Here is a 21,210-nt window from a genome sequence, read left to right as displayed (position 1 = left end):
CTTGACAGGTGCAGTGGTTACAGCTCATGTTCTGACTTTGAATCCTAGAATTAGTAAATAACAGACAAACATGAGTATAAATCAGTATTATTCTTTTCCAATCAAGGCATGATATGTAGTGTTACTTGGCACCTCAGTCCAATGTGTGCCATTACTGAGGGGCCCAAATGGGAGTATGTCAATCCTTCCTAGCCAAGCAGTCACACTGTTACAAGCTAGGAAGTGGGTGTCTGCCCAAGTAATAAGGCAGAAGTAATGTAGATCTAGAAGATGGGCCCTGTAGCAGGTACAGGTAGCAGGCAAAGTGACAGAATAAAAAAGGTTAACACCTATGAGAGTTGCAATGTACAACAGAAAGCATAGCAAGGAACACATTTTCTGGAGTGAATTGTGTCTGTGTCTGGAGTAGGATTTGCTCAGCCTCCTGAGTTGTCTTCTTCAGCATCTCCAAAGTAATGTCTGGAGGCTGTGTCATCTGAGGAAGCCACATTGTCCAGGGTTGCAGGACATACAGGGTCATTTTTTTCATTCCTGGTACCTAGTTGGTTCCTAGCTACACTGTGGTAAGGTTTGTTGCCTCCTGCTGGAATCCAAAGAAGACCTGAAGGGATGTGAAAACATGCATATCCTCTTCCCCATGTTAGCCAATCATTTGGACTATACAATATATTACTATTTACATCTTTCCATAAAACTAAAGGTTTTATATCATGAGTGATTTTTACAAAGTGCTTTTCTATAGCTGATTGAAATTTACCATCTAAATTTAAAAAATTCAGGGTAAATAAGGCTTGTGCTGGTAGTGTTGCAGGGTCCTTATACATATTCCCCCTTTTTTGTTTTCTGAGCATGTTTTTAAGGGTGGAATGGTCATGTTCTATGGCCTGTCCCTGGGGGTTGTACGGGATACTCTTGGAATGCTGGACATTCCATGTGTGACAAAATTGTTGAAATTGTGAGCTGGCATAAGCCAGAACATTATCACTTTTAATTTTTGTGGGCCACCCCATAAACACAAAAGTTAAGATGTTTGATGACATATGGAGTGGACTCTGCAGGAAAAGCATGAGTGCTAATTAAGTAGGAATTGGTATCAACAGATACATGTAAATATCTTAGTTTTCCAAAATCAGGGACATGTGTAACATCTGTTTCCCATAACTGATTAGGATCTAGTCCTCTACGGTTAACACCTGTTGAAGGAGGGGATGTACCTGTGAGCTGGCAAACTGAGCATTGCAGGATAATTTGTTTAGCTAGCCTTTTGGTGAACTGAAATTGTTTAGATAAGTTTCTCCAATTTTGGTGGATTGATGTGATTGGGTGGCTTGGTCAAGCAGTGATGTCATAACCTGCAGGTGTGCGTGACCATTGCCATAAGCCAGTGGGCCAGGCAGCGAGCTGTGGGCTCGAATGTGTGTGATTAAAAACAAGATGTGTTCACAGATCCAGCAACTGCTGAAGTCAAAGAAAAAGTGCACACAGAGTGGGCTCAAGAATGGTCTTAATGAGGGCTGTCACAAGGTTCTGCAATAAATAAACAGCATAAGCAGAGTCACTAACAATAATGATGGGCTGAGTGGAAAAGGTTTCCAGGGCCAATATTAGGGCTCTAACCTCAGCTCTCTGAGTGCTAGTGAGTCCAGATGGAGTAAGGGAGTTATGTGGTTCCCACCAGCTAGCTGCTTTTGCATTTTTACAGAGCCATCAGTGAAAAGCATTAAAGCATTAGGTATGGGGGAGTGAACTACCTTTGTAGGCATAACTACAGGAGTATGAGATAAGAACTGAAGTAGTTTGTCAGCAGGAAGGGCATGTTCTATATGGGCTGCATAATCAGTGCTCTCCAAAGATCCAGAGATAGGGTCAGTCTGCTTCAAATTGCTTTTTACCCAAGGGTATTCTTATGACATCAGGGTATTAACCTAGCAACTGATTGCATTGTCTGCAGCCTGTATAGATGACTTGACTTAAACTAGCTGGACTTAGGGAGATAGTGTTTTAATCCCAATATGTGAGCAAAAAACCCATTTTAGAAAGCTCAGCCCTGGGCCATCTGTCCTATTAATCCTGTTAGGGAATGTTTAGTAGGAAATACAAATAATTGGACTGAATATCATGGGTCTATGTGATCTAGTTACCTCTGAGAAATAGCTTGCTCTATTTCTTCAATTTCCCTTTTTGCACTGGGGGTTAAATACCTGGGGGAGTCCAGGGCTGCATTGTCCTTTAGGATAGAAAACAGGTTGTGTAACTTATCAGTAGTTATGCCCAAGGTGGGATGAAGCCAGTTAATATCAACCTATAATTTTTGAAAATTTAAGGTGTGAAAGTTGTCACGGTTTAAACTTTTGAGGTCTTACTGATTGGGAAGTTAGTATGTATCCAAGATATTTCCAAGGAGAGGATATCTGTACTTTTTCAGGTGCTATGATGAAACTTCTTAACTGTGTATTCCTTTTGATAGAGGCATATAAATTCAAAAGTATCGGCTTCATTGGGGCCGCAAGTAAGATGTCATCCATTTAATGGATCATCTTTCAATTAGGAAATTTTCTACTGGGGATCGAAGCTGATCTACATGATACTGACACATGGTAGGACTGTTTGGCATTCCTTGAGGAAGTACTTTCCAATGAAATTGGCAAGGTGGCCTTTCATTATTAATAGCTGGTATTGTAAATGCAAATTTTTGTCTGTCCTGTTCTGCAAGGGGAATAGTATAAAAGCAGTCTTTCACGTCAATAATAACTATTGGCCAATCTCGAGTAATTGCCGCAGGGGAAGGGAGTCTCTGTTGAAGGGGCCCCATAGGTTGCAAATTAGCACTGATAACATGTAAGCTACGCAAAAGTCTCCATTTACCAGACTTTTTGGGAATGACGAAAATGGGCAAATTCCAAGGGCTGTTTGATGGTTCTGTATGGCTGGCTTTTAATTGTTCCTCAACTAATTCATGGGCTTATTGTAATTTCACTCCCTTTATAGGCCACTGTTCTACCCAAATTGGATCTTGAGAGAGCCATGTCGGGTAGGGGAGGAATCACAGCAGTGGTCATTATTAGGAAGGTGTCTGCAGGGTGCCCCCACATTGGGCTAATAGGTCCTATCCCCAAAGATTAACAGGGATGGGCATGATTAGAGATTGTATATTAACATAGGGACCCCTCCCCTGGAGCATCATAGCTGTTATGTTTTGCCCGGCCAATTGATTCTGGTTGGCCTATTGTTCACACGATTCATCAAATTCTGCCCTCCAGAGGAGGTTTTGACTGCCCTGTAAAGTTGTTTCAGCTAATACTGACCAGTCCCACAGGGTCATATGGAAGTTGTCTGCTATGGCCTCAATTAATACTTTCATAAATGGGCTAGCAGCTCCATTTTCTCTAATGCTTTCTCTTATCTCTTTATAATTGTTGAAAGTAATGGGTTCATGTACCCGATTGCCTTGTTGATCTTACATCACAGGGCAGGCCAAGAGCTCCTCTTCTAATGCTGGTTGCCTATGACAGGGTCCTGTAACTATATTGTATCCCTTGTCTTTTTTCCAATTTATTGGGGGAAGGGACTCAGGAGAAACCTCCATCTCCTCTTTGGTGTCTTTACTAGGTAACAGTGGGGCTGAGGGAGGAGGAGGAGGTGGTGGTAAGGTAGGTGATGGTTCTTCCTCCTCTCCTTTTCTAGGCTTTTCTGTGTAAAGTGGGGCCAAAGCAGTGGTAACTAAGGCCCACAACATGAACGATGTCACTAGGACGCATTGCCTTTGTGCATGATGTCGTTTAAGATTTCTCCCCACTTGTTCCCAGACCTCTTGGTCTAGCATGCCTTCTTCTGGAACCTATGGGTTATGAAAAACAACGGTTTGCATTAGGTCCCTTAATTGGGCCTTGGAAACCAAGGTGCTGGTAGCTTTAAGCAACTGTTGCAATACTTTTATATACTGTTGGTGTTGAGCTGATAACTGTTTTCCAACGATGAAACCCTAGCTTGAAAATTCCCTTGAACTTGGAAATCCTGAGTAGGCACCAATTACTTACTGCGCAGTCACTTCACCTTCATTTTGAAGGGCTCCGTCACAATCTGTTGTAGCATTCCTTACATGCAGCACCAGCTGCCGGGTCTGTCCCCCAGACCCTGGCAGAGCAATGGATGAAAGGAGTACTCAGACACAGGTATGCGGTGTAAGAGCAGCTAGGGGCCTGCCAGGCACTAGTGGCCAAAGAGTGAGCAGTCTGAAACACCTGGAGCTGCTTGCTTTCATTCAGTACAGAGATAATGCCAAAAGCTTGGAGCAAACACAGTCTGCGGGTAATTAACATTGTACCCCCTTTCAGGGAGCAGTTGCGCATGTGGATGATGAAAGGTCGGTTTTTGGACAACATAAGTAAACAAGCTTATTTAAGATAAATTCCCCTATACTCCCTTGTACCTACTCCTTGCCCTCTGCCTCACAGTCAGACAACAGCTGCCTTCAGCTTGTTCTTCCCCGAAGCTATTCAGAGCCTTCTGACTTTCAGAAGGCCTGCTCCTTTCCCTATAGTTTCTCCCACCACTCTGACTGATCTTCTACAACAGTACTGGTAAAAACAGGGTAACACTCATAGTACTTATTCTAAGGCAATTGTATTAGTCTCTATGAATAAAAGTGATAGAAGATTATAAAGAGAACAGTCTAATACTTGCATGATACACCAGACTTTATCATAAAGAAACCTATCCCCCAAATAATCTTTAACTTCAATACAGTTCCAAGAGAAATTATGACAAGTTTTTTTTCGAATTTGTAAAAACTCATTTCAAAATTTATACAAAACAGTAACAGCCAACAAACAAAAGTCAAAGAAGTCAAGAGGGGCATTTACCTAAAACATCTGAAATTAAGCAGTGTGCAGCTATGAGGTGAATAATTCAATAAAGGATGTATATAAATCCAGAATATATAGAGATTCTTTTTTACTAATGTGAATATGAACCAGGATGTATAAAAACAGGAATCCACATATAAAGGTGATAGGTTAAAACACTCCTAAAAAGATATGGAAATACCTGTTTTAAAAAGGTGTTTCTATTTTGTGACATTACAGTGCTTCGTAATATATCCACATGCGGATAGAAATCATGTATAAGGAGCTAATTTTAGCTTTGCTTGTAAAGGAAATTGTTGATATAATCTAAAACTCCATCAAGGAAATAAATATACAAATTATGAAATAGTCTCATGGCAAAATATTATGCAACAGGTAAAATCAGTACTGTCTACCTGCATCAATATGGATAGGTATCTAAAATATAAAATTATGTCCAAAACAAACTATATAATGTAAAGGCTCTTGCATAACTATACAATTATGAAATATGTGTATTTTATATAATGCTACTTTTATATAATTAAGACATATACAAAAATTAATATATAACCACTCAAGAATAATAAAATATGGAAGAAAATATTACTCACCAAATACTTGATAATACATGATAATGAAAGATAGTATCAAAGAGGATTAGCAAAATATTCCTTTGTATTGTTATTAAATATGTGGTCCAAATAATAAATATTAACGCTGAAATGTATTAACTACTTAATACTGCCACCCTCTGTTTTAAATCATTTACATGTATCTTTTCACTTAATTTTCCCAATTACCACATGTGTATTACTATCCTTATGACCATTTTACAAATGAAAACCCCAATCAGAAGAGTTAAGTTGCCCAAAATCATTCAACAAGAAAGTAACGGAAGTGAAATATGAATCAAGACATTCTGGTTCCATAGATCGTGTTCTAAGTTGTACATAAAAGAGATCTGAAAATTATAAAAAGTATTTGAATTGAAACACTAACAAAAATGCTACAAAGAGAAACTTACAGATTTAAGCTAAACAGTATTTCTCAGGCTTTACATCACTTTTTAAGTACTTTACAAAAATAAAAAGGAAAATTAAAAATTAAGATTTCCAGTTTCAACTTAGAAATATAGAGAGGACAGTTATTTTTGCGATTATAACAACAAAATCTAGACTATCACCAATTAATGTATTGTCCTGAACCCATGAATGTATTGAGGTCACATGGCAAACCATGAATTCAAAACCTGGAGAGAGACAGGTACCTACAGGGATAAACAGGGGTTCAGCAGGTACTTATTTGGACAGACACTGCTGCATGCCATAAAACCCAGTAGGAAGGTCAGTAATTTAACAACTTTAACAAATTGCTAAAGGGTGAATATGGGTTAGCAGGAGGATGTGAAGCCCCTGGGGGCCACAGAGCTAGGGGGTTTCTGAACTTCCTGCAGGCTTTCCTCTTTGGACCTCACCAGGCTCTCACAGGGAAGATTGGAGCAACCATGGAGAAAGCTGACCCAAAGTACTGATAGGTGGAGGAGAGGCTCCTCCCATTTGGAGATCTGGAGAAGTGGGAACAGATGTGAAGTCTCCACCTTCGAGAACTGGGTTCATAGTGCCTGTCTAAGATAAGGCTCGATGATGGTTGCAAGTTTAATGATTTTCAGGCAAAGGGGATAAACTCTAGTGAGTTCATCCAGAGCCTGGGGTAGGTTCACATCCTGGCCACTGGGGATATGTCACAGGACATTGTTCTAAGCATCTTACATGTGTTAATTTACTAAATTTCTAACACAGTGTCAAATAGAATCACTTGCATTTTCAGAAGATCACACTGAATTTCAGAAACAGTAAGTTTCTTGCCCAAAGTTATATTACCAACAAGCGGAAGAACTGCACGTCAAATATATAGAGCATAACTTAAGACCTGAGATATTGGTGTCTTTACTACCAAGATGCTGCAATCCACAAAACCCTGGAAGCTGGGGATAAATCGGCCAGGGGGATAGTCAGGTGACAAAGCCCAGATTCTCTGGGATGATTTGTATTGGCCAACTCTTCTCAAATGCCCTCCTGGTAGACCAGGTGTGCCAGCGTAAATTCAGCTTAAATAGTCACCTGTTGCATTAAGTCTCATCTTAGAAACTACGTATTTTATCAAGAAGAGAAACTAAGACTGCTAATGAATAATCCACATGTCTGCTTCCTGTTCATCTACCTCCGGGGATGCCCAGGGCTCATTCTGGACAGCTCCCTTCTAGGGGAAGGTGTTGTGGTTTCTAAAAAACTGACAGATGTCACCGGTGCTGAAGACCAAGACAGAGTTACCACAATGTGCGGCCCCTCCGTACTCAGAATCTCAGGTCATCTCAGACGGGCAGGAGTTGGTATCTCAATGAAAAATCTGAATCTTGTTTGTTTTCTGAGTCATTTGTGTCTCAGATGTTTTTGATTTATTTTTTGAAATGTTTGTTCTGAATATATTTACATGAAGACTCTTGCAAAGCTATACAGAATAAATTTCCATATGAAAAATTATTTGTACTTCAGACAAAAATAATTTCCGATAACGAAATTCAAAATATTGGCTGCATCTGTGGGATATTGACTAGGGATAGGCACAAAGGAGCCTGTTGAGCTGTAGGAAATAATGCACATCTTGCTGTGGGCAGTGTGAAAATCCCCTGAACTGCAGGTGCATTTAGGAGTTTTGCACATTGTAACTTTTCCATATGTATGCTATAATTTGATGAAGCAAAAACAAATTTTGCATAAAATTACTGTTATTTGTTTTATTTTTCTTAAGGTTATAGAAAAGGATCGTATTGCAAGGATAATACCATTTTTAAAGGATCTTATTAGAAGGATCTATTTCTTTCAGTTATAAAAAAGGATTTTATTACAAGCAATAACCTGATTCTGCTTCATGTCTGGTAAATATCCATTTATGTATTAAAAAGAACAGTAAAACTAAATTTCTAATAGTTAGTGACAAGGAATTTTAATTTTCCCTTAAATGCATTGTTTAGAACAACACTAATTGCCAGCCTTTCTTTCGGGAATGCATTTTCCTTCTCTACTTAGATGTGCCAATATCATAAATTACCATTAACTAGTGAGTTCATCCAGACCCTGGGGTAGGTTCACATCCCCGCCACTGGCATTGCTTGAAATCCAGCTCTTCGCAATTGATCATTGAATCTTAGAAACGAGTAGAGAGAGGTAAAGAAGAAGAAAAGTGAAATGTGTTTGAGGTGTGGGAAAGAGGCCGGGGGGCGGGCAAAGAAGAGAATTAAGTGCAGGGATTGAGTTCAAATTTGGGTGGAGAGAGAGAGGAAAGGGGAATTACTGAATCTCTGAATTACTGAATATTGGTAAATATTTCTCATTAAGCTAATATTCTATAATTATTGACCAGAAAATATTATGGTCTCTTCAGAGCCTTTCACTTCCTGTTTATTTGCATCATTTCTCTATCAAGGTAAATAACTAACACAATCCGGAAGAAATGCATTTGGGTCAAACCGTATCAACTTGCTGTCATTCAACCTACTTTGTCCTACAAAAATGGCAATTTAATATGATTCACCCAAATACAAAACACTTCATTTTGTTTTGTCTTCTTTTGTTGTTACTTTCAAATATTTGCAAGCATTTCAAAGCCACCTTCCCCTTCATATGATGAATGCTTCCCTACCCTGGTCTGTTTGGTATCCTGAGCCTTTACTCAAATCGTAGCAAATTCAAACTGACAACTCTGACCCTGACTCCAACTCTACATTCCTCAAATTTCCCATTTCCTTTTGTTCTACCATTTGTTTTTCTACTTACCAGCCATAAACTGCAAAGGAAACCTATTCCCCTAACCTCACATCTTAACTATAGTGAATACACATCCAAACTCTGGAAGGGAAACTTAATACCAGTAAATGTTTTTATTTGTTTGTTTTTCCTCCAGTTTTCTTTAGAATTCTACGATACTCAAGCGATATGCTTCTCTTTGCCATATTGCAACTTCAGTCAACTTTTCTGCCTTAAGCCTTTGTCTGCTAATGGTACTTCAGGTCTTCAGAATTAATAAATACCATATGAATTATTCTCTTTTACAGTTTGGGAGCCACTTCTTGATAATATTTCTGCTAGAATAAAACTTTTCTACGGCACAGACAAGACAGCCAATCACTACCGTGGTCTGTCCCTCTCTTCTAATTGTTGCTTCTCTCTTATACATCCACATAACTTTAACTTTTTATTAAACGGGAAGTCAATTAATTAAATAGGGATAGTTCAATAATTTTTCTACATCATCTTGCTGGGTTGAATAAGCTTCCATTAATTACAACTATGGAATCCTATAAGCCGGGTGCAGTGGGTCACGCCTGTAATCCCAGCAATTTGGGAGACTGAGGTGGGTGGATCACTTGAGGTCAGGAGTTTGAGACCAGCCTGGCCAACATGGCAATAACCCTGTTTCTACTAAAAATGCAAAAATTAGCTGAGCATGGTGGTGCATATCTGTAATCCCTGCTGCATGGGAGGCCGAGGCAGGAGAATTGCTTAAGCCCGGAAGGTGAAGGTTGCATTGAGCCAAGATCACACCACTGCACTCCAGCCTGGGTGACAGAGCGAGACTTTGTCTCAAAAACATGAATAAATAAAGTAAAAAAAGAAATCCTATGGTTTTAATTGGTGAAATTTCTTTCATTCACTAGCAATCCTAAAAATCTCAAGAAAAGATTATGAAATTTCTGCTCAAATCTGTATCCTATCTGAGCCTCAGTCTCCTCATCTGTTGTATGACAGTACAAATATTTTTATTCCTGCCTGAACCTCAAGGTGATTGTGAAGGTCAAATTAAATAATGTAGGTAACAGTACTTTGAAAACCATGAGTTAGTACAAATGTAATGTATTATTATAGTCCAAAGGTGGCTTTTGTGTTCAAAATATATAATTTATTTATAAGCTATAATCTTATGTCCAGTTCTACTTCTTATCTTAAAAACTAGCAGATTAGACCTTACCAAAGTTACAGTAATTACATTCACAAGTGAAAAGACTTTCCCCTGATATTCAATTTCTCCTACTGGGCCCATTTACCCATCACTCATGCTAAACCTCTTCTGGATTTTAGAATCATTTTTAAAAGCCATAAAAAGCTCTTGTACAAATCATGTAAAACTGTTGTTCTGACAACATAAATGTCCCATGCATCAAAAACCACATTAAAATTATCCATGCAGCTATGAAAATGCATCCAACACAGGAAGCTTTATTTGTATGATAAGGACCCCTACAGAAGGCAAAAGTGTGGTGTCAACCCACCCTCGCATAGGTAAGTACCTCCCAGCATACCAATGCTAATGAGGCTGGAAACTTTTCAGATTGACAAGCAAGAAATAGGGCACTGCAGAGAGGGGGAGAGCAAAGATAATGTTTGTAAACTCATCAACTTGCATCTATGCCGTTGCATGTAGATTTTGATTTTAAGAAAACAGTCACCTTTTGGACTATACTTTTATTATTTCATGATAGTTTTCTGTATTCTTGATTTCAAAATAAAAGCACTTCAATTTTGTCCTAGTCTAATGTTTCACGGGATTTTTTCCCCCAACTGAAGCAATCGTGATAAAATGGTCATTATACAAACCTCTTAATTTGTTATGCGTATCTAATCCTACCCACAATAGGCTTTTTCACATATACGCCTGATACTTTCCCATATGTAAGTCTACTGATATAGCTAAATGAGAAAGTATTTAATTTCACCACAACACCCAGATCAAGAAAATGTGGCTTCAACATCACTCTGCTTTTCTTACTTTTAGGGCTTGTTCTTGCGAAAACTTCTCTCAATTGCAAGTTGGAAAATAACTTTTTAAAAAATAAGCATAATTTTTTCCTAAATAATCTGAAGAAATGTAAACACTTTATGTTGTAATGTATTCGGATTGATGAGCAATGTGTACAAACGTATCAGCAACAGAAAATATTGGAAATATTTCTGTGTATAGTATCAATTTGCTGATTAAAATTCTATTTGGTCTCGTTGAACCTGGTACCTCCCCTAGCATAACTTTTGCTATACTCTAATCAAATTGTCCAAGCATAGTAATCTCTATAGCACCTAATACAAAGTACAAGAGAAAATCATTAACACATGAAGACCCTGGAGTGTTAGATATGTATTAAATATTTAATGATTTATTAAACATCTGAAGAAGTCACACCCAATATGAGTCTCTCCTGTCAGTTTCCGAAGTCTCTTTTATCTTGATGGTTACTAGAAAGATTTTGCTAGTTTGTTTTCAAAATTCCTCTCGTAACCTGGTATAGTTTACATGGTCATTGCAATGTTATAACTGAATGTTCTAGAAAATGTTTCAGGAAAATCCTGACTGCAAGTGTTCTGTTGCTATTTCCTTTCCTCCAGTGTAACTGAAGTGCCTGGCATACCTTATATGAAACATCAATTCTAATACACTGGCATTTTACCTTGGGAAAGCACTTGAGTGTATGGGTTCAAGAAAGTGACTGAGAAGGTGGCGAGAAAGAAGAATGTTTCAAAAGCCTCAGGAGCTTCCACTGTCATGTACATGACTTTGAGATGATGGTGTACATATGAGGGGCTTTTGACAAAGTCCTGCCATGATGGTTTGGAGACCCACCTCCACCATCACCTGCAAGGTATCAGAATTTTATCCCAGCCCATGACCACTCCAAGAACACACAAGTAATCTCTTATCCTTTCAGTGGAGAGAAAGAAGAGTATTTTCTGATTTGATCATGTTACAAGGAAAGAGACACATCAGGCATGCTCTGGGGTGAAGGAAGCAACTACTCAAAAGAGCCAAAGGCTCTGCTTCAGAACTCATGGGTAAGTCATCGGAACTCATGGGTCAGTCACTGCCGATTGAAACAGAGCACAGCCTCTGCTCAGGTAGCAGCCGCCTCCTGGCTTGAAAATGCACATCCCATCAACAGCAAAGGTGACACCAATATGCCTTTATCAAGGAAAAACAAAAGAAAGGGGGGCATATTCAAGGTACTTGTGAGATTTAAGAAACTTTTTTTTTTGGAGATTTTTTTTGCAAATACTGTAAGCTATTGCCAATAACACACCCATATTCCTTTTTCCTTGGATGTTGGCTCTGGGCTCCACATTATAGGAAATATATTGAAAGCATGCTCTACGCTTTTGACTAGTGCTTTACTCTGAATGTAGGGTGACTGCCATACCTGATTTTTCCAGTACTGTCCTGGTTTTAGCACAAACAAACCAACATGTTCTGGGAAACCATTCCCTGGGATAAAGATAAATATTACACATTCTCATTTATATGTGGAAGCTAAAGGAAAATGAGGTAATGAGGTCATAGGAGTAGACAATATAACTATGGTCTGTAAAGGTTGGGAAGCGTAGGGGGCTGGGGAGAAGAGGGAGGTGTTGGTGAACAGATACAAAGTTATGGCTCGATAAGATAAATAAGCTCCAGTCATCTGTAGCACTGTATGATAAATATGGTTAATCATAAATATGTATTTTCAGAAATAAAAATAGATTTTGAACGCTTACAACGCAAATGATAAATATTCAACCTGAAGGATATGCCATTTACCCTTATTTGATCATTGTACGTTGTATACATGAATCAAAATATCACTCTGTATCCCAGAAATTTGTAACCTCTTATGTATCAACTAAAAAGGAAAAAAATACATAGCTTCACATGATCTTCTTGGTATCCATGAAGATGGTGAACCTGTAGACAGTTGGTGTCTTGTTCACCTAGAAACTAAATTTCGTTCATCTATGTGAATATTCAGCAGACAGTACAAGGGTAAAATCTGGCAAATCCCATTTAGTCTATAAACTGCTTACGCATAAAGATAAAGCAGTGCTACCTGCTCCATCGTCTGCATGCATTTTTGTGTAAAATCATTTGCTTACCTGTGGTGGTGTTTTTATAAAGAAACATTTTGGTCACATTTCAGTGTCCCCAAAATACATAGTAGGACTTAACTATTTTTTTTAGCTTAAAGAAATGAAAGAAGATAACTCTCCTATACATGTGCCTAGAAGCTGGTTACCAATGTTGCTGGCCATAGAAAAGATGTTAAAGATACCTGCCATAAAATCATACATTCAAAGTGCAGGGAAAAAAATCATATTTTTCTCCAGTTTGATAATACATTGAAGTTGGTGGAAGAAGAAATGAAAGAAAATCAGAACTATATATGCTGTTTTCCCAAAACTGTTTAATGATCTTGGAAAATACCACAAGTTGTCTAGGAACGGATGAACTCTCTCCCCCAGGGTTGTTCAATGCCATCTGTAGGTTGCAACAAAAACTCATACAATGAAAAAGTTATTTATTTTTGGCAGAAATAGGACTGCGTCAGAACTCAGAAATACTTACAAGTAAAGGGCATCCAAATTCAACAGGAAATTCTGGCTTTATAAACAAAAATTTTTGGAAACCAACTTCAATTTCATTAATACAGATTAAATCTGTGCTTTAAAACGATTGCCCAGAGAAAGAGAGGTTTATTTTGATGACATCCAATATGCTTTGAAGTGTTTACAAATAATGGATGTTTCAAATTTGGATAGTCTTTATGATGGATTTATAGATGCAGATTCTGAATGACATACAGCTGTTCCACCAAAACAAGCCTGTAGATACAAAGTGAATGAACATTTTTGTAGAGCTGGAAAATAATTTCTCCAAGTCAAAAATCTGCTGTTCCTACAAATAAATTCCTACATGTTCCAGAAGTTAAAATTGTTTTGTTGGGAAGATATTTAGCTCAATTTTGCTATATTGGACCAACATCAAGAATCACTATAATGTGAACTTGGTAAGAGCAAAGCTGCAAGTCAAGCTTTCATTTACCTTTGTCTGTATTTACTTTGACTTTTACATAAAGGAAAAGGAGGATACCCTAAGTTATGGCAGAAGGAAACAAAAACAGTGAACTTTCTACCACATTATGGAACAGAAATCAATGTCATTGTTACTGTGTTATTAAGTGCATAAGTATTCAATTCTGTTTATACTCTCCATTTAATACATACATTTTTGATGTGATTTATCACATAAACAGTACTAAAAAATAGTTTTCTCAATAGATGCAGAAAAGGCTTTCAATAAAATTCAAAATCTTTTCAGGTTAAAAACCTTCAATAAACTAGGCATTGAAGAAACATACTTCAGAATAATAAAAGCCATCTAAGACAAACCCACAGCCAATATCATAGTGAAGGGGCAAAAGCTGGAAGCATTTCCCCTTGAAAACTGGCACAAGACAAAGATGCCCTCTCTCACCATTCTTATTCAACACAGTATTGGAAGTCCTGGCCATTGCAATTAGACAAGATAAATAACAGGCATCCAAACAGGAAGAGAGAAAGTCAAACTACCCCTTTTTGCAGAAAACATAATTCTATATCTAGAAAACACAGTCTTGGCCCAAAAACTCCTTCAGCTGAAAGTTTCAGAATGAAAAATCAATGTCTGAAAAATCAGTAGCATTCCTATAAACCAACAACATCCAAGCCAAGAGCCAAATAAGGGTCATAATCTCATTCAAATTAGCACAAAAAGAAATACAACAAATGCACCTAACCAGGGAGGTGAAAGATCTCTGCAAGCAAAACTAGAAAATATGGCTCAAGGAAATCAGAGATGACACAAACAAAAGGAAAAGCATTTGATGGTCACGGACAGGAAGAGTCAATACTGTAAAAATGCCCATACTGCCCAAAGCACTTTCCAGATTCAATGTTATTCCTATCAAAGTACCGATGGCACTTTTCACAGAAATAGAAAAAAAAATTTAAAATTCACCTTGAACCAAAAATGAGCCCGAAGAGTCAAAGCAATCCTAACCAAAAAGAACAAAGCTGGAGGCAACACATAAGCAGACTCCAAACTATACTACAGGTCTACTAGGAGAAAAACCAAACCCATAGATCAATGGGTCTGCATGAGGGTGGAGGGTGAGAGGAGGGAGAGGACCAGAAAAAAATACCTATCAGGTACTATACTTATTACCCGGGTGAGGAAATTATCTGTACACCAAACCCTGTGCCACTCGGTTTACCCATCTAACAAACCTGCACATGTATGCCCGAACCTAAAGTGAAAGTTTAAAAAAATGCATTTATTAATTTTAAGAATATGCACTAGTATGGCTTACAGATTTTAAATATTAAGGAGTTTAAAGTTAAAACATATTTTTTTGGAGGACAGAAATATTAAATACTGCTATATTTTCTCATACATAATTAAGTATTCCTATTAGTAATTATTACTAATTACCACCGCCATACCACTTTGTTTAAATGTCACTCATGTAAAAAACTCAATAATATAGGATAATTTCAATTTTTTATATTTATGTATAGCAAATGTATATAATTGTAGAATTATATTTTTTCATATATTGTGAGTATTATGCATTTATTTGCTTATTTCTTGTTACATATCAGGTTTTCTGCGTGTTGAATGGTGTAATTTTCCTATTAAGACTTCTCTTCTGGGTGCGTGGTGTAACTCCTTAAAGAGGGAAAATTGTGTGTCTGGCATTGTTAAATCATCTCTTTGGAATCAGAGCATTCACCAAAACCACTCAAGTGTCAAGTTGTGTTTCTAGGTTCTCAAAAGATATTCTTATTCCTCTGTGCCCAGATTCAAGGTCAAGACAGGCACACTGCCATCGTGCCTCTTTTTTCTTCATTCTTCTCAGAGAAGTTTTCAACCCTGACTGCATAGAAATTTCAAAATATCAATGCCAGGATTCTGCACCAAGGGAATTAAATCTAAACCTCTGATGAGTTCTGTTTGAGTTGTTGAAATGTTTCTCAATGTATTCTAATATGCTTATCAAGTTGCAAACTATTGGACATTACAAAGTCAAGATTTTCAGTAAGTTAAGAGTTTAAAACAGCATTTTATTTAGAATTGCTTGCTGGTGATGAATTTTGGATAGTGCACACTCTGTATAATTCTGTTTTTGTTTTATAATTTTTTATAGTAGTCATGGTAGTATGTAAGTAGGTAAAAGGGGGTGGTATGTTTCACTATTGTGCTTTTCCCAATGAAAGTGAGAAAACAGCTTTCTAAAGCTTAATTTTACTAAACATATTTTTTACAAATCTGAGCCAGAAATAAGCTAAATTCCATTTCAAAATTTGTCTTATCAAGTTTTTTGTACACTTGGATTTAGACAATTTAAATTTATGTCTTCTCTTTATGTTCATGATATAAGTGTTTACTTTGGCAGAGCACTCATTAATTTGCAAAGTATGTTATTTATACAATAGCATTTTATCCTCACACTAAACACCTTCTCAGAAGGAAAATATTTTGATTTTACAGGAAACTAAGATTCAGTGCAGTGTTGTGATATGAGTGACACGAGTAACATGGTTTGTATTTACAATTCAAATGTGCAAATGTGGCTTTGTTCATCATTTAAAATTAGTTTCACCTTACTCTATATAGATTTGTGGTGGTGTTTAAAATGTTCGTTATCAGATTAATTCAGCTTCTTTTGATAAATGCTCATTCTGTCAACGTGCTGTCTTTCATTGTCTACCTGAACAAGTTCATGTGTAAATGTAGATGATGGCCTGAGACAGGGTAAAAGTAAACTCATGGGCACTCCCCAGATGGGTGAGTGGGGTTTTCTGAGTCTAATGGCTCTCAATCTGCTCACGTCTCATATTGGGCATGCTGAAAGAATTTAATTTATCTGTACCTTCTTGAGTTACACTTACTGTACCTGCAGTTTCTCTTGGTGTCTTCAGGCTCCCTCCCCTCTGCTCCTCTCCTTGCCCAGGCCAGAAGAGCATCCGTGCTCCATCTTAGCTCAAGGACTCATCGCTTCCCTTTATCCTTTCTGGAGTATCACTGGAAAACTACTCTTCAATCTTCGATATTCTCACATGATATGTAAAGAAAAACATTTAGGATCCAGAAAATAATTTGAGGTCAACCAACTTTGGCTTTAGGTTTCTCTTTAGAGAGACTAGCAGCTACGTTTAGGAATTTTTTTTTTTTTTTCGTAATATACATGTCTGAGTCAAAGCACACCATTGATCCTTTGGTGGGAACTCATGTTGGTTCCTGATTTAAAATGAAAACTTTAAAGGTTTAGTTGTAAAATATCATAGCATTCTACTTTTTCAAAAGATAATTAGTAAATGGCAAAACCTTAAAAATATCTACCCCGCATCTAAAACTTCTGACATTTTCCCTTATATCACACATTTTGTTTCATTTTATATATTACATCAGTGTATAAAAAGCATCACAGATCATCACAAATTCTTTCTAAACCATGTACACACACAAATGGAAATGGGGTGTTTAACGCATACCACTCAGAAGGATAAGAAATTTCCCTTTATTTTTCTTCTTTAACTGTAAAAAGCTAGACATGAATTGTGATCATTACAAGTTAGGTGAATCTGATGCAGAGAAAAACTCTGTTTCTTATAATCTGTTTCAAAGTATTCCTAAATTATGTCTGTAATTAATTGTTACACCTGTAGAATCCATCTGCCAGCATCCCTGGATGATGGGTTAGAGGGTGCTCACCTGTCACCTGCTTCTCATGGAGAATCATGACATGAGTGTTTCCACTGCATATGCAATGTCATGAATACCTATACGTCAACTTCAAATGCCAGATGTTTCTCTGATACAAAATTTTTCTTAGCATACAGTTTAGCCATCATCCAGATTGACTCCAGGGAAAGAAAAATGCACTTCACCGCTCTGCTAAGAAAATTTTACTTTGATTTTATTTAGTTTTTTTTTAGGTATGAATAAAAACAAAAAATATATACCTTTTGGGAAGCATGTGTTTAAATAATAGCATCTTCCTAACGTGGTTCCAACTTGCCATTAGATAACATCGAGGCTAATACATTGAACACAGAGAAAATGAAATGTATGGTTTGTTTTTGAGGAAGGAATAGTGCTATTTAGGAGATGGCACCTTTCCCTGCTGAATTAAAGCTAATTATGCATTTGCTAGTCAAAGATTGGCTGATTGTGTTGGTCACTTCAATAATATGCCTGAAAAATAACAGACATCTTGGTATTCCTAGAATCAAATCCATGATCTTTTTTTTTTTTTTTCTGAGACCTGGTTTCACTCTTGTTGCCCAGGGTGGAATGCAATGGCATGCTCTTGGCTCCCTGCAACATCCACTTCCCAAGTACAAGCGATTATCTTGCCTCCCAAGTAGCTAGGATTACAGACCTGCACCACCACGCCCAGCTAATTTTGTATTTTTAGTAGAGATGGGGTTTCGCCATGTTGGCCAGGCTGGTTTCAAACTCCGACCTCAGTTGATCCACCTGCCATGGCCTCCCAAAGTGCTGGGATTACAGGTGTGAGTCACCCTGCCCAGCTCCATGATCATGTTTTGTGTGCACTGCTTTAGACTGATGGGGATGGTTGGAAACTTGAAAGAATGTATTAATTTAGATATATTATTTATAATGTGCGGGGGTCTGTCCTGCAGACCCCAGTTGCACGATGGATGAGACAAGTAATCAGACACTGATTCTCAGTGAAAGAGCGGGCCAGGGAGCTGCTGGCACTAGGGGCTGAAGAGAGTTTGCATCCCTCCAAGCTGGCAATGCTCACATTTATTTAGTACAGATTTAATTGACAAAGGCTTTGAGTCAACACACCTGTGGGTAATTAACCTGGTCGCCCTCCCCTGATAGACCCATCCTGCCCACGAATGATCAAAGGTTGATTTTAGGACCACATGAGTAAACAAGCTATTCAGATTAACTACATTCCTTTGTGTCTGCACCCTAAGCTCTTTGGCTCCTGAAAAGAGACTCTGGTTGCCTTCAGCCAAACTATCTGACTCTGTGCAAACCTCCGTTCCTGGCCTTCCGAGAAGGTTTACCCCTGTCTATTCCTATAATTTCTTCTGCCACTGTGACTGATCTTCCACAATAATCCCTTTTGCATTTATTTCTGAAATGTTTAAGGCACTAGATGACAGATAAAGAACAAAGGCTTATGTGTGAAAAACATGTAGGTAAGATTTTTATTTAAATTTTATTTACTTTTTTCAATTAATACTTTCACATGGTTCAAGACTTCTAAGACTAAAAGTCTTCCTTCCAGTATTAATTCCCAACCACAAAATTCCTTTCCTGAAGGCCACTAATATTAATGAGACACTTATGCATGGACTACAAGTTCACATATATACATTCATATTATATGGTACATAATTACACATATACTTCTATAATAAAACATATACATAATTTTCCCGTTTGCAAAATCTGTAACACTCATCTGGATTCTTGCTTTTTTCAATGAGTAATTTTGGAGATGGTTTCACTGGAGTGTGAAAACCTTCCTCATTCCTCTCTACAGGAGAATAGTATCTCCTTGGATGGATGTTTCTGTTTATGCAGATTTTGATTTTTCAATCTTCTGCTTTTGGAAATACTGCTGCAAAAAAGTAGCCATGCACCCATGTGTTTTCTCCACACATTTTCGATGATTGTTGCCTAATTGGACCCTGTTTTGCACTGTCATCTATAAAATTAGCAAGTAATACCCACTTTGCAAGTTTTTTGTGAACCTAAAACATAAAATGTCTAGAAAGTTTATGGTTATGAAATAATAAATAGTGCTCGTTATAATCTACACTATGTTGAATATTTTAACAAATTTATTTTTATTTCCTGACGTCTGAACACACCTCTTTATGAGAATAATTAAATTAAAGCAGAAGTTGAGATTTTTAAGAACTTGAGTCTACCCTGGACTCCTGTATTGCTGAGCACTGCCATGCAGAGTGGAAGCTTTACCTAGGGGACGTTTAAGGTGTCATCTTACATCCAGGAAAGCTCACTTTAAAGTCGCTTATATGGCATCATTAACTTCCAAGTTAACTTGATTCCTGACATTTTTTTTTCCTGTTTTTGAGTCAATTAAAGATGTCCCTACTGCACATATGATTCTCAATATTTTGGAAATCAGTGTTTCTAAAGTTAGTCTTTGCTTTTCTGGAAATGAAGATAGCTAAATAGGAAACAGCAATGGGAGCTTTTAAAATTAGAAATACCTTAGAGAAGTTTGTAATCATCCGCACGAGATCCTAGATATTAAATGACCTATTAAACTTCTGTTTTTATTTTCAATTTGAGTTAAGATGGTATAAAGTTAGTATTCACATCCAGGGATAACTTGCAGAGATAAATTAATTGGGAAAGATTGCTAATACAAACCAATATTTTTCAGACCTTCCTTAATGCTAATAACCGGCTAGTTAAGAATAAATACAAATTAAAAAAATTAATTTCCCTAGTGCAAACAGCGCAATACTCCTCCACTGCATCCTCGAATATTTTCTTCAGAAAGCTATAATTGCAAGTTATTTCTCTGCCCATTTGAATTGTAAATTTGTAGAAGAGCCTCTTGCCTGTTTTACACCCCAGGAATGCCTTTGTCAAGGACCTGATTGCTTTTTCTTTAAGAATAATTATCAAGAAAGACATGGTCCCTGTTTCCCAGTTTCTGTAGGAGACTAACTTCTATGGGCACCTGGATCCAAGTTACAAAGCTACCTTCTGTTTTAAAACTAAAAGAAGTTTATTTTTTTTTGGATAAAGCCAATTTTAGCTTCCACAGAAAGGTAACTATTCCAGTTACTTGGGGAATCTAGGATGAACTTTGTGTGACAAAGTGTGCTGTTAAATCCACCATTTATCATGAGAATATGTATTTAATATAATGAGTTTTGCTTAGTTGTATAAAAGATTGATATTTCTTCCTGTCTTTACACTCTCTTTTTGAACTACCTATGATGCACATCAAATTCTGGTTTAATATTTATTTAATAAGACAATTTTTTTTCTTTTTTCACCGAGTATTTTTGAGGTGGAAGATTTGTTTTTAATTATATTCCTTCCTATTTTAGTGATTAGAAGTATTAAGGATTAGTAAAAGGATTTTACCATTACTATTACATTTAAAACTTTGTGGGTTTTTTTTTCCATATCAAAAGTCAATTCTTCAAGTTCATGGTTTTCTAGTTTATTAATGCAAGAAAATTAACTTAATCCTAAAAGTCAGTGGGACACAGTATATAATCATTCCTTTTATTGTGAGTTAAAACTGAAAGCCATAAAATGGTTTCATGGTGTTCGATATTCCCTTAATCAATGAAGAGACTGAAGGGATCGGAGCTTAAGTTCTATTTTATGTGTGAAAATTACATAATTTTCCTCATGAAAAATTAAAAGCACTAGATATGTAAGATAAATTACATGCACATTTTAAGACCTTTTTTGGTAAATATTCCCC

This window comes from Hylobates moloch, unplaced genomic scaffold (assembly GCF_009828535.3).
Source record: "Hylobates moloch isolate HMO894 unplaced genomic scaffold, HMol_V3 SCAFFOLD_8, whole genome shotgun sequence".
NCBI classification, from domain to species: Eukaryota; Metazoa; Chordata; class Mammalia; order Primates; family Hylobatidae; genus Hylobates; species Hylobates moloch.
The sequence above is the reverse complement of the archived record's forward strand: the minus strand, read 5'-3'. Positions refer to the sequence as shown.